Source organism: Ovis aries, chromosome 1 (assembly GCF_016772045.2).
Source record: "Ovis aries strain OAR_USU_Benz2616 breed Rambouillet chromosome 1, ARS-UI_Ramb_v3.0, whole genome shotgun sequence".
Taxonomy (NCBI): Eukaryota; Metazoa; Chordata; class Mammalia; order Artiodactyla; family Bovidae; genus Ovis; species Ovis aries.
The window spans coordinates 7174611-7184084 of record NC_056054.1 but is presented as its reverse complement, the minus strand read 5'-3'; the positions used below and the strand labels follow the sequence as shown (position 1 = coordinate 7184084).

General features: G+C 50.8%; 1 long non-coding RNA gene across 1 annotated transcript; it reads left to right on the top strand.

Annotated features, from left to right (window-relative positions):
- Positions 1-1498: 1498 nt before the first annotated feature.
- LOC121818824 (uncharacterized) lies at positions 1499-7050 on the top strand. Its single transcript, XR_006058957.2, has 3 exons — positions 1499-1643; positions 1970-2077; positions 6980-7050. It is a non-coding gene; the product is annotated as an uncharacterized LOC121818824 (long non-coding RNA).
- The last annotated feature ends 2424 nt before the right edge of the window (positions 7051-9474 follow it).

The window sequence follows — 9474 nt, the reverse complement described above, 5'->3', positions numbered from 1 at the left end:
TTGATGTTCTCTGTGGAAAATCCCCTGTCCTGACCCCTCCTGCATTCTGGGGGGTGCTGTGATGCTGTTGGGGCAGCACCTTGCAGAGAGAATCTCCCCCGGGGCACAGGAGAGGGGCAGCCTCAGTATCCTGTATCTTTCTCTCCCCAGTGGACCTGCCTGTGCCTGAGAAGCTGCTGGCCCGTCTCCTGGTGGGAGGCTCACGGGGTCTGTGCACTGGCCTGGCCCCGTCTGTGTCCTGCGGCGCCGCTCCCATGAGCTCCTAATCCCCAGGGCCTCCAGGGGGAGCATGGAGCTGGATGCTTGGCAGGAAGAGCTTTCCAGCCCCCCATCGTCCCTCTGGGGAGATGCGGCAAGGGCAGCAGGCTCCCAGATTTCTCTGCTGGGCCTTTGAATGGCCCCAAGCATCTGCAGGACACTGTCAGCAGCCTGCCCTTCCCTGGGGGTCAGCTCTGCCCTGCACCCATGCATCTTCGTCCTTGTGTTGACCCTGCTCCGAGCTCCGAGGAACCCTGGGTGGGGAGGGAGTCTGCGCTCTCGTTTCTCTTTTCCTCTCTTCAGCATCCTCTGCAGGGATGCTCTGTCCTGGGAATCCTCGGAGCTCTGCTTGAAAGGCCCCATCCTATCCAACTCTCCCTTTATGGGCTCAGACAGCGAGGCCTCAGGTTAGGGTGCACGGGGCCTGGGGCTGCCCAGCCCAGGAGGGGCCCCACTGGAGTCTCGGTGTTCCCCAGGTACTGATGTCATCCCCCTACAAGGGGGAGGGCCGCGGGATCACCAAGCTCAACCTTCTGAAGACCCTGAGCCAGAGCATCGCCCCCTCCATGGCTGACATGTGGGAGCTGGAGATCCCGCTGCTGGTGAAGTACCTGGAAGGTGAGATGTCCCGGGTGCGTGCGCAAGCCACCCCCTAAGTGCACATGCCGGGTACTAGACGTGTGGCCTGAGCAAAGGAGCCTGTGGTGCTTGTGTGAGTCCCGCCCGCCTTGCAGTGTACCCACTGGGTGCTAGTCTTGTAGCCTGAGCAAAGGAGCCCAGAGTGCCTGTGCGATACCCCACACACACCCCTAGTGTACACGCTGTGTACTAATCACCTGGCTCTGAGCAAAGGAGCCCAAGTTGCGTTTGCAAGCCAGCATCCCCTACCACATTGGTGTACTCGCTGGGTACTAAACATGTGGCCTGAGCAAAGGAGCCTGCGGTGCTTGTGTGAGTCACTCCCCACCCCCCGCCGCGTACCCGCTGGGTGCCAGTCATGTGGCCTGAGCAAAGAAGCTCAGAGTGCGTTTGTGATCTCCTCACACACACCCCTAGTGTACATGCAATGTACTAACCACCTGATCTGAGCAACGGAGCCTGGGGCGTGTGAGCCACCCTCCATCTGTGTACCTGCTGTGTACAAGTCACATGGCCTGAGCCAGGGCGCTGAGGCTCCCAGTGGCCAGCGCAGCCTACTCGGGTCCTTGGGAGGGTGGGGAGGGAAGTGGGGCGTGTGGGGAGCCCGTCCACGGAGGACCCCAGCTGCTGCATTTGGGAGGCGGCATGGAGGAGCGGCAGGAGGCAGGAGCGCGGGCGGCCTTCTCTCTGCAGAACACACTGAGTTTACGTGGAACCAGGAGACGTGGGAGGACAAGCTGATTCAGGTAGACGCGATCCCGCAGCCTGAGGCCGGGGTGGGGGGCGGTGGGGAGTTGAGGAGCCCCTAGGGAACACGTCCCCCTCCTGTCAGAAGGCTTGGGGAGCACGAGCAGCCACAGCACGAGACCCCAGCCTGGAAACCAGGAGCCCCGGAGGCGGCCCAGGGGAGCCCTCCCGGCAGCCCCCAAGCCCGCACAGCACTGGCTCTGGGTCGGGGCTGAGAGGGCGAAGCCATCCAGAGGCCGGGGAAGGCGCTAGAGAGGGACAGTCGCTGCTCAAGGTACACAGCCCTCTGAGCCCTGCGCACCTCTGCCTTCTCCCCCACCCCCAGTTTCTGAGAAACTCCCTCAAGAAGACTCGGGGTTCCAACTGGAGCCTGCGTCTGAGCAAAGAGCTGAACAACCAGATCGAGAGCTTCGACAGCCCCTCCCTGGAGAAGGTTGGTTCCCAGAGGCAGGGCTGTTCAGACAGGGAGGGGACTCCAGGGCCAGGCAGGAGAGCAGGCGCGCCTGAGGCTGTCCCCAGCGCCCCGGGACGGGAGGCGGCCGCCTGCTCCTGGCCCGAGGGCTGTAGTGTTTTGTTCTGTCTTGTTTTCCCTCAAGAGCCTGCTTTGTTGCAGCTGGGGGCATTTCCCCCCAGTCACCCACTTCCCCATTCCTCTCACCTCGCCCCCCACCTGCAGCGTCACCCTGCAGAGTCCCTGGCAAGGAGTGAGATGTCTGAGCGTGTTCTGGTAAATAGTGCAAAGGGGGAAGGTGACACCGAACCCCAGGATGCCAAAGCGGGAAGATGAGGCCTGGAGGGGAGCCAGAGCTGGGGCTGGGTGGGGGGCTCCGCCTGTGGCAGGCAGGGTAGAACAACAGCACCCCTTCTCTCAGACCCTGCCGCACACCCACCCCCATCCCTCCCACTAGTGTCTCCTCCCGCCTCATCCAGCTGCTGGCTCATGACCACCGCATGTTTGCATATCACCGTTAAGGGGTCTTTGCAAAACTATAAACATTGTTGACAATCAGAGAAGGTCTTGACCAAGGGAAAGCATGTTTAAGATGGTGACACTTGCCAATTTATCTATAGATTCAACACGACCCCCACTATAATCCCAGCTGGCTTCCTGCCCCCACCCCCAGAGACTGACAAGGTGATCCTAAAATTCCTGTGGAAATATAAGGGGCCCAGAATAGCCAACACAGTTATGTTTTAAAAACGAACAAAATTGGAAGACTCAGATTTTGTGATTTCAAGACTTCTTGCATCATTACAGTAAACAAGACAGGGTGATACTGGCATCAGGACAGGTAATGGATTGATGGAATTGAATTGAGGGTCTGGAAATAGACCTCACATTTACTGTCAATTGATTTTCAACAAGAGTGCCAAGACAATTCAGTGGGGAAGGAGTCATCTTTTCAACAAATGATGCTGGGAAGACGTGCATAGCCACTTACAAAAGAATGAAGTTGGGCCCCTTCCTCATACCATACACAAAAATTAACTCAAAATGGACCATATATGTAAATATGAAAGGTGAAAATATAAAATTCTTAGAGTGAAACAGAAATATAAATCTTCATGATCTTGGCATGAGCAAAGTCTTCTGAGACATAACACCCAAAACACAAGTGATGAAAGAGAAAATGGGTAAATGGGACATCATCAGAGCTAAAAGTTTTGTGCTGAAAAAGGTACCGTCAAGAAAGTGAAAAGTCAACCCACCAAATGAGAGACAATATTTGCAAATCTAGTCCCTGAGAAGGGAATTGTATCCAGAATATATAAAGAACCCTTATAATCAATAATACAATGACAAATAAGCCAATTTAAAAATGGGTGAAGGAAAGATATACAAATGGCAAGTAACCACATGAAAAAGTTTTCAAGATCATTGCCATTAAGGAAATGCAAATCAAAACCGCAAGGCATCACTCCACACTCACAAGGATGGCTGTAATCAAAAAGACAGATAGTAACAAATATTGACAAGAAGATAGAGAAATTGGGACTCTGATATATTGCTGGTATAATACAAAATGGTACAGTGTTTTTGAAAAGCAATTTGGCATTTCCTTGAAATGTTAAATATGGAGCTACCTATGACCTAGCAGTTATGCTCTTAATTATATATGCCCAGAAGAAATGAAAACATATGTCCACATAAGAGCTTGTACGTAAATATTCAGAGCAACATCATTCAGATAGCCAAAAAGCGGAAAAAACTCAAGTGTTCATCAGTGGATAAATGAGTAAACAAACTGTGCTATATCCATACAACAGAGTGTTATTCAGCCATGAAAAGGAGTGAAGTGCTTACATCTGCTACAGAAAGGATGATCCTTGAAAGCATTACACCAAGTGCAAGAAGCCAGATGCGAAGGCCCACGAATGATATGGCTCTACTTATTTGAAATATCCAGAACAGGCAAATCTAACGAGACAGAAAATTAGACGGGTGGTTGTCACGGACGAGGGGAATGTGGGGTGACTGCCAGTGTGTACAGCATTTCTTTTTGGGGGGTGATGAAAATGTCCTAACCTTGGCTGTGATGGCCACCACACAACTTGGTGAATGTGTGAGCTTAAAATTTATAAAACTTAATGGGCTCATTTAGCGGTATGTGACTTATAACTCAATACAAATGTTTAAAAAAGATTTTTAGAAGTGTCAATTTAGGTTTTCATTTGTTCAAATATGCACCCTTCATAATAGCATATGTAAAATAGACACAGCAATGTATGTCTTCTGTAAATGCTATAGATCTGTGGGTGTAAGATCTTATCAGATGTCAGTTCAGGGCCCGATGCCCATTTGAAAGAAACTTGTATGTAGTATTTAGTAAGCCAATGCATACAATTCAACCTTATTACAATAACTCACCTAGCTTAAAGCAAAGTAAACAAATAAATAGGGTTTCATTGGCTCAGATAGCTTAAAAAGTCGTGACTGGATACAGTGCCTGAAGGAATTTCATCAGGACTCTCCCAGACTCTTCATCACTCAGACAGGCATCTTCTGCGGGTAGGGGGAGCAAGGCTGCTGAAGCCTCCAGATTTGTAATTCTAGTAGATAGAATCATTCTTTCCCCAAAAGTAACCATCATCTCCCCTATAAACAAACAAAATAAAAATACGACATGATGAAAAGAGACCCTATTCAAAGCAGCAACACAATGTAAAATGTGCAACCAAATAAAACTAGGGAATACGTGAAAATGTGCAACCAAGGTGAAGAACCCCAAAGTACAAGAAGGGGCAGAAAGGCTGAAAGAAAGCCTGACCAAACATACACAACCTCTGCTTCTTGGACAGGAAGTCTCCGTGACTCAGGTGTCCTTTTTTCCTCAAGTTAATCTGCAGTACAGGGACGTCCCTGGCGGTCCCCTGGTTAGGACTCCGTGCCTCCACTGCAGCGGGGAAGGGTTTGATCCCTCGTCAGGGAACTAAGATCCTGCACAGCAAGTGATGCGGCCAAAAAAAAAAAAAAAAAAAAAAAAACTGCAATGCAATTTACTTCTAATTTCCCAAAAGGGAAATTTGTGGAAATCTGACAGTTTTATTTGACAAGATTATTTCCATGTTCGCCCTAATGAAAAAAATGTGAGAGAATAATAGCTAAGAACATATTTTTAAAAAGCTCATTAGAGGAGGATTTGTTCTCGCAGAACAAAGATGTAAGTGTATGAAATGAAATACAACCATGGAGTGACAGGAAGAATATACTGATGAATATTTTTATAGTCTTAACATGGAATAGAACAGACCTTCATATGCATGAAGAGAATCTTTTAGAAAGACAAAGGAAAAGAAAGAGACTGTACTCTGTGAAAATGAAACTTGTCTGCATGACCAAATGAAATCAGTATGAATAAAATCAAAAGTGAAATGGGACACTGGGGAAATGGACCACAGGAGTGATCACTTAAGAAGTGAGCCTCAGGCTATGCTTGGTTTTATTCTTTCCTTTAAGATTTTTTTTTTTTTTATGTGGACCACTTTTTAGAAGTCTCTTTTGAACTTGTGATGGTATTGTTTCTGTATTATGATTTGGCTTTTTGACTACTTGATTTTAAACCCCAGTTCTACAACTTCCTGCTAATTTGCTCATCTCAAAATACCTATTTGCATTTAAAGTTGATGTGCGGATGAAATGAGATAATATTGAAGAAGAACTAAAGTGCCTATTGATGAAAGTGAAAGAGGGGAGTGAAAAAGTAGGCCTAAAACTGAACATTCAGAAAACTAAGATCATGGCCTCCGCCCATCATTTCATGGCAAATAGATGGGGAAACAGTGGAAACAGTGGCTGACTTTGTTTTTCTGAGCTCCAATATCACTGCAGATGGTGATTGCAGTCATGAAATTAAAAGATCTTTACTCCTTGGAAGGAAAGTTATGACCAACTTAGACAGCATATTAAAAAGCAGAGACATTCCTTTTGTCTAGTCAAGTCTATGGTTTTTCCAGTAGTCACGTATGGATGTGAGAGTTGGGCTATAAGAAAGCTGAGCGCCAAAGAACTGATGCTTTTGAACTGCGGTGTTGGAGAAGACTCTTGAGTGTCCCTTGGATTGCAGGAGATCCAACCAGTCAATCCTAAAGGAAATCAGTCCTGAATAGTCATTGGAAGGACTGATGTTGAAGCTGAAACCCCAATACTTTGGCTACCTGATGCGAAAAGCGACACATTTGAAAAGACTCAGATGCTGGGAAAGATTGAGGGCAGACGGAGAAGGGAATGATGGAGGATGAGATGGTAGGATGGCATCACTGACTCGATGGATGTGAGTCTGAGTGAACTCTGGGAGTTGGTGATGGACAGGGAGGCCTGGCGTGCTGCGGTTCATGGAGTCACAGAGTCGGACATGACTGAGTGACTGAACAGAACTGATGTCTGTTCTCACTAATTTTTCCCAAATGTACACACAACACTTTGTAAACAAAAAATAAGAGAAATAATCCAACAATGGGGAAAGAATAGAGGCAGAAATATGAAAAATGGACCCTGAGAAGATGCAAAGATGACTACCCAAATGCAAACATTCCACCTCTCGTGGATAACATCCTAAGGCAGAGAGAAGGCAGGAGGACAAGTGCTCCTGGGTCTGTTGGTGGGAGTGTAGATTGATGCAGTTTATATAGGAGAGAAACTTGTCCCCCACTCTTGGCAACATGCCTGCCCTGCTACAGCCTAACCTCTCAGATTAGCCTGGATACTTGTTTTTAAAAATATACAAAAGGCATATTTTTAAATCTGGAGGGACGAGTAGAGACCGCCCCTTGGCAGTGACCCCAGAGGGCCGGGTTGGAGGCTTGAAGCTCCCTGTGTCCCTTCCGCCCCCCCCAGGGCTTTCTGTACCGGGCCTTGGGCTTCACCCTGGCCACGGGCCTGGAGGCCGACAAGGTGGAAGTGCTGCTGCTGTACAAGACGGACTACAGCAACGACTTCGACCGGGAGGTGCGGGTGCCCCGTGGTCCCCTCCGGGGCTTGGGAGGATGCGGTGTGTGCATGCCTGTGCGTGTGCGCGTGCCTGTGTGTCTATCCATGTGTGTGTGGCGGGGGGGCGCAGCGCACGGGGTGTCCCCAGCACCCCCGCCCTCAGCCTGCCCGCTGGGTCCTCCCGCAGGGCGTGATCCTGTGCTTTGGCCTGTGTGCCCGGGGCCAGGTGAAGACGGTGCTGGGCGTGCTCCATGACTTTGAAGAGAGGATCCAGGAGTTGGAGCAGTCCTGGCAGATTGGCGCCTGGCGGGTGAGGCGCCCTTGCTCCATCGTCAGCTCTCTGGAGGCCTCTTAGAATGGTGCTCTCAGCCCCCAACCAAGGCTCTTCAGTTCAGATCAGTCACTCAGTCATGTCCGACTCTTTGCGACCCCATGGACTGCAGCACGCCAGGCCTCCCTGTCCATCACCAACTCCCGGAGTTTACTCAGACTCATGTCCATTGAGTCGGTGATGCCATCCAACCATCTCATCCTCTGTCATCTCCTTCTCCTCCCGCCCTCAATCTTTCCCAGCATCAGGGTCTTTTCAGATGAGTCAGCTCTTCGCATCAGGTGGCCAAAGTATTGGAGTTTCAGCTTCAACATCAGTCCTTCCGATGAATATTCAGGACTGATCTCCTTTAGGATGCACCGGTTGGCTCTCCTTGCAGTCTTACTGGAGCTCAATAAGAAACTCCACTCTGTGTCTCCTTTGCCCAAGTGGAGTGGGGAATCAGATCAAGGAGGCCAAGGGCTGGGTCTGGAGGCTGTCCGTTCCGTCCTCAGGGCACAGTGCCCGGGGCTGCCTGAGCCCCCAAGGGGCCACCAGCTGAGACACCACTGATGCCTCAGGTTTTGGCCTTGAATTGGACCCTTGCCCTGGGGATCTGGTAGTTGAATATAGAAAATTGGGAGTGTCCCGGCCTCTCTCCCGGCTTCTCCACAAAGTGGAGCCTGAGACCTGGATTTCTAGTCAAAGCCTGGAGAATGTGGGCTCCCCTGCTCCTCCTTCCATGGTGGGATGGGTGGCCTCCAACACCTCCTCCCAGAAGAGCTAGGCTGAGGCTCTCTGTTCCCAGTGAATCACCAGCATCCCGGGAGCCCCTGGCCCAGAGCAGGTGCTCAGTAGGCGAAGGCATGAGGGCGTGCACAGCCACCTCTGGTCGGGGTGTCTGCACAAAGCCCCTGCGACCAGCAGTCACGGCCATGTCTGACCTGCTCACACACTACAGCCAGGGCACAGCGTAGAGCAGGAGCTCAGTAAAGGTGTGCCCGATGGACGAGTACACGACTGAGCACTTCCGGTGCCCAGGAAACACCTGAAGGGACAGACCCTCTCCCCGACGGCCACAGTGGCTTCTTCCCCTTCTCGTTGGCCTCACAGAAGGACCATCCCTGGAGGCGGGAGACGGTGAAGGGCGCGCTCATGGTGATGTACAGCTGCGTGGCCTCCTACTGCCACCCGCAGATGCTTCTCGTCCACGTGGACAACCCCATCACCACCAAGATCATCCACCACTACTCCAGCAGCTGCCAGGTAACCCCGGGATCCCACAGACACGCCGTGCCCTGATGACGCCCTCCTGAGCCCCAGACTGGGGCGGGGGGAGAGCCACCCTGCATCATTATCTGGGCACTGCCAGCCCCACGCAGGAGATTCGAGTCCTGGAGTCCTGCCTGTCACTCAGCATTTGGGAAGATCATTGCCCCAGTCTCTCTGCTGCAGGGGGGGTCAGCGGTGGGGAGCAGCCCTTCCCCCATTACTGAGTAGGGGTGATTGTGGGTTGCTGAAGTCATAGGACAAGCCCTTGCTGAGCCCTTTGCACATGCCTTCCCTAACCTCTGCCCCTATCCTGACACCTGACCCAAAGACCTTTCATAAGGGTCAAGAAAGGGGCTGTCTTCAGAGAGGCAAAGGGAATGGCTGCTTTCTTAGAAAGGCAAGGAGGAGAAGATCAGGTAATAAAGGAGAAACGACTTTATTATTACCGTTTTGAAAACTGTGGTGAAGTAAACACGATGTAAAATTTGTCATCATAACCACTTTTAAGCGTACAGTTCATTGGCCCTCAGTTCAGTTCAGTTCAGTTCATTCGCTCAGTCATGTCCGACTCTTTGCGACCCCATGGACTGCAGGACGCCAGGCCTCCCTGTTCATCACCAACTGTTGGAGTTTACCCAATCATGTCTATTGAGTTGGTGCTGCCATCAAACCATCTCATCCTCTGTCATCCTCTTCTCCTCCTGCCCTCGATCTTTCCCAGGATCAGGGTCTTTTCAAATGAGTCTGTCCTTCACACCAGGTGGCCAAAGTATTGGAGTTTCAGCTCAGCATCAGTCCTTCCAATGAACACCCAGGACTG